Here is a 5,193-nt window from a genome sequence, read left to right as displayed (position 1 = left end):
AGTCATGTTAAAGTATCAACTCAGTATTTTTACATACATATGTTCATTAAAGGGAATGTCGCTGTCAAGAGCTCGTTCAGTATCCATTGACCAGAGGGCAGTTAACAGTCAAGCACATTCGCTTGGTCTCGAGTCAGATGCATCCCAGACCAGGTAAGGACGGCATTCGTACAGGAAACAGTGAACTGCAAGGCGTTTAGCGTGATAATCGGTGATGGTTTCCTAGTCACTGACTTGTCTTTTAGTTTGAAGAGATTAGACAGGTTTTTTTTAAATTTACCTACCGTCACAGGATTCAAACCAGGGTCCGGAGAACATTACTTCCATCTTTGGATTAACAACCGACCAATAATATCAAGAGACCATTACCTCCACATGCTCATTACAGATGCTGCCACACCTGCTGAGATTCTACTGAGTTTTCCTTGCTTTGGTTAGTTTGCAAAGCAAAATCTCATTTAATGAAAATTGCATAATGGTTGTGCGTGTTACTCTGTCAAGTTGTGTTCAAAACAGTAAGTATTAGAGGATATCTGTACATAGCAAGTTTGTTGCCTGGTCTGGTCTTCGAGTTATTAAGAGAAAAGATGTCTAATTCACTTGATACTGGCTTTCTTTTATTATTTATGCGGAAATAAGGTGCAAAAGTATGTCTTTGGAGGGCCTTCCATTTTCATCAATATATCTGATTTCCTCGGCTTGTATATTGTTTGTTAACATTAATGAATTTCCATTAAGTCATTGCTTCCTTCGATTTGCCATAATTATCAGAAAGAAATATATTTCTTACAAAATGATTATTTAAAAAAATGCAGCAGTTAATTTCATGAACCTAAAGCTGAATTATCAAAGGTGGAGTGGATAAAACTATCTGGGTTTGTGGTGACATGACCATAAACAATGCACACGCCACCAAATCTTAGCACTCTAATTATCCAGGAGAGGTTCTTTACATAAGCAACGAAACAAAGATGCACTTATTGCAGTCAAGAAATCTAATAACTTAGAAACATGGAAAAGGGGAGGGAAATGACAAATCGAGTTCTAAACAAAGGGGGAATGGGATAGAAAAGAGATGAGTGAAGGAAAATGACTTCGCTGGTTCTCCTACAGAGAAATTACAGATATTTCCTTGGGAAATTAAGAAGATGACAGGGAAACAGAGTTATAATCGAAGAAATGAGTACAAGGATACAGTTGTGAAGATGAGTTGGATACGGTTAGAGTTCTGAAAGAATAAGTTATCTTCATCTTCACAAAGGAAAAGGGGGAGTGCGGATATTATAGTTAAATAATAGGCGATTGAAGCATGTGAACCGTCAGCATGATGTCATCAGAAGTCTTCGAAAACCTGACATTCAGAAAATTACATCAATCACTATTTCGGAGAAATTATATTCGAAGGTAATAGAAGACGAGTTTTCAAAAACAAAATCTTTTAATGGACAGTCCTCCACGCCTGATCAATGGGTTCTAGTTTCAACTCACTTACTACTTCTTTTAGAAATGAATGGTTGGCTTCAATATTGCAGGCATGATTGGCAAAATAACACTGCCAACAAATAGACTGGGGGTTTAATTGAAAATGATTCTATTAATGTGGGAAAGTATCAGCAATGTAAAGAGTAAGGAAAGGGGCAAATTTATTTCAGTTCAGAGAAGAACTAGGCTATTCACTTGGAGAAGGTACGCAATTCTGAACAGCCAGCAATGGAGTAGACGACCCTGAATGAATGTGGTGGAAGTGATATTCTTTCGAGTGAGTGTTGATCAGTTCGTGAAGGTGTTAAGAGAGGTACGTAAGATGATAAAGACAGCGTATGGAATGTTTAAAATTATTAGATGAAGTATAGAAATCAAGTGGAGGATTGTCACTGTCGAGAGGTCGAAAAATCTGGCATGGCCATCGCTGATCTTTTCTTGTTCATTTGTCATCAGTGCATATCCGAACGACATCATTGAAGTGAAAGAGCATGCGATAGATGTGAATTATTTCCCTTCGAAAAGAACAAGTCAAGTACTAATGCAATTGATGTTTCCAAACTTATGTCTGGAAAAAAAAGAGATTCGGCTGAAATGGCCTAACTCCCATTAGAGAGCACAGGTTTGATTTGATTGAGACACTGATTTAAGGAGACATGAGGAAATTCTCTAAGATGAGGGTCTGTTTGCAGCAGAGAGCGGCGTGAGCTGGGCGGAAGTGAAGTCGGAGCGCAGAGCTGGTCGGGAAGGTAAGTGATTGTTATTTAAGAACTTACCTCGTCGCCGACGGTCTTTTTGTAGCAGAGAGCGGCGGGAGCTGGGCGGAAGTGAAGTCGGAGTGCAGAGCTGGTCGGGAAGGTAAGTGATTGTTACTGGAGTGGAGAGAGAAGCCGAGACACTACACGTGTAATGTCTCCCACTCTCCCTCCTCCTCTAACCTAAAAAAAATGACTCAGCCGGCTGAACGTGTAAGCTACTTAGTATTCTTGTTTTGGAGACTAAGTGCAGAGTTATGGCAGCGCAAGCAGTGGAATGTTCCTCCTGCAGGATGTTTGAGGTAGGGGTGACCACCGATGCTCCTGCTGACTTCATCTGCAGGGAGTGCAGCCAGCTCCAGCTCCTCACAGACCGCATTAGGAACTGGAGTTGGGGTTGGATGAACTGAGAATTATTCGAGAGGCTGAGAGGGTGGTAGATAGAAGCTACAGGGACATAGTTACGCCAGAAAACAGAGGTATCTGGGTAACGGTTAGAGGTGGGAAGGGGAGGAAGCAGGCAGTGCAGGGATCCCCTGTGGTCCCGCTTTGGATACTGTTGGGGGGACGGCCTAGCAGGGGTAAGCTGCAGTGACCGGGTCTCTGGCACGAGATCCGGCACTAAGGCTCAGAAGGGAAAGGGGCAGAGGAGGAGACCGCTAGTTATAGGAGACTCTATAGTTAGAGGGACAGACAGGCGGTTCTGTGGACATGGGCGAGACTCTCGGTTGGTTTGTTGCATCCCGGGTGCCTGGGTCCGAGATGAAGTCGGAGTGCAGAGCTGGTCGGGAAGGTAAGTGATTGTTACTGGAGTGGAGAGAGAAGCCGAGACACTACACGTGTAATGTCCCCCACTCTCCCTCCTCCTCTAACCTAAAAAAAATGACTCAGTCGGCTGAACGGGTAAGCTACTTAGTATTCTTGTTTTGGAGACTAAGTGCAGAGTTATGGCAGCGCAAGCAGTGGAATGTTCCTCCTGCAGGATGTTTGAGGTAGGGGTGACCACCGATGCTCCTGCTGACTTCATCTGCAGGAAGTGCAGCCAGTTCCAGCTCGTCACAGACCGCGTTAGGAACTGGAGCTGGAGTTGGATGAACTGAGAATTATTCGAGAGGCTGAGAGGGTGGTAGATAGAAGCTACAGGGACAAAGTTATGCCAGAAACAGAGGTAGCTGGGTAACAGTTAGAGGCGGGAAGGGGAGGAAGCAGGCAGTGCAGGGATCCCCTGTGGTCCCGCTTTGGATACTGTTGGGGGGACTGCCTAGCAGGGGTAAGCTGCAGTGACCAGGTCTCTGGCACGAGATCCGGCTCTAAGGCTCAGAAGGGAAAGGGGCAGAGGAGGAGAACGCTAGTTATAGGAGACTCTATAGTTAGAGGGACAGACAGGCGGTTCTGTGGACATGGGCGAGACTCTCAGTTGGTTTGTTGCATCCCGGGTGCCAGGGTCCGAGACGTCTCGGACCGTGTCTTCAGAGTCCTTAAGCCAAAGAGTGTGTAGCCAGTAGTCGTGGTGCACATTGGCACCAAAGACATAGTTAGGAAGAGGGGTGGGGAAGTCATTCAGGACCTCAGGGAGTGAGGCTGGAAGCTAAAAGCTGGGACGGACAGAGTCGTCATCTCTGGGTTGTTGCCGGTGCCACGTGACAGTGAGGCAAGGAATAGGGAGAGAGTGCAGTTGAACACGTGGCGGCAAGGATGGTGTAGGAGGGAGAGCTTCAGGTATTTTGACAATTGGACTGCATTCTGGGGAAGGTGGGACCTGTACAAGCAGGACGGGTTGCACCTGAACCAGAAGGGTACCAATATCTTGGGAGATAGGTTTGCTAGCACTCTTTGGGGGGGTTAAACTAATTTGGCAGGGGGATGGGATCCGGCCTTGTAGTCCAGCAAGTAGGTTGGTTGTTTTTCAGGATGTCCAAGAATGTAGGGAGACTGTGATGAAGGGAGCACTGACAGAGAGTACTTGCGGACACAGAGATGGGTTCAAGTGTGTATAGTTCAATACAAGGAGTATCAGAAATAAGGTGGGTGAACTTAAGGCGTGATCAGTACTTGGGACTACGATGTTGTGGCCATCACGGAAACGTGGATAGAAGAGGGACAGGAATGGTTGTCGGAGGTTCCTGGTTACAGATGTTTCAGTAAGATTAGGGAGGGTGGTAAAAAAGGAGGGGGTGTGGCGTTGCTAATTAGAAATGGTATAATGGCTGCAGAAAGGCAGTTCGAGGGGGATCTGCCTTTGGAGGTAATATGGGCTGAAGTCAGAAATAGGAAATGAGCAGTCATCTTGTTGGGTGTTTACTATAGGCCCCCCAATAGCAGCAGAGATGTGGATAAGCAGATTGGGAAACAGATTTTGGAAAGCTGCAGAACCACAGGGTAGTTGTCATGGGCGATTTCAATTTCCCAAATATTGATTGGAAGCTCTTTAGATCAAGTAAATTGTATGGGGCGGTGTTTATGCAGCGTGTCCAGGAAGCTTTTCTAACTCAGTATGTAGATTGTCCGACCAGCGGGGAGGCCATATTGGATTTGGTCCTTGGTAACGAACCCGGAGAAGTGATGGGCTTGTTAGTGGGTGAGTATTTTGGTGATGGTGACAGTTGGAAGCATAGGCTGTCAGGGAAGGATGTCGTTGAAATGTGGAACTTTTTCAAGGAACAGATACGACGTGTCCTTGATATGTATGTACCTGTCAGGCAGGAAAGAGATGGTCATGTGAGGGAACCTTGGTTGACGAGGGAGGTTGAATGTCTCAGGAAGAGGAATAAGGAGTCTTACATAAGTTTGAAGAAACAAGGTTGAGACAGAGCCTTGGAGGGATACAGGATAGCCAGGAGGGAGCTGAAGAAAGGGATTAGGAGAGCTAAAAGAGGGCATGATAAATCTTTGGCGGGTAGGATGAAGGATAAACCCAAGGCCTTTTATGCGTATGTGAGAAACATGAGAATGACGA

The sequence above is a fragment of the Chiloscyllium plagiosum genome, unplaced genomic scaffold (assembly GCF_004010195.1).
Source record: "Chiloscyllium plagiosum isolate BGI_BamShark_2017 unplaced genomic scaffold, ASM401019v2 scaf_14515, whole genome shotgun sequence".
NCBI classification, from domain to species: Eukaryota; Metazoa; Chordata; class Chondrichthyes; order Orectolobiformes; family Hemiscylliidae; genus Chiloscyllium; species Chiloscyllium plagiosum.
The sequence above is the reverse complement of the archived record's forward strand: the minus strand, read 5'-3'. Positions refer to the sequence as shown.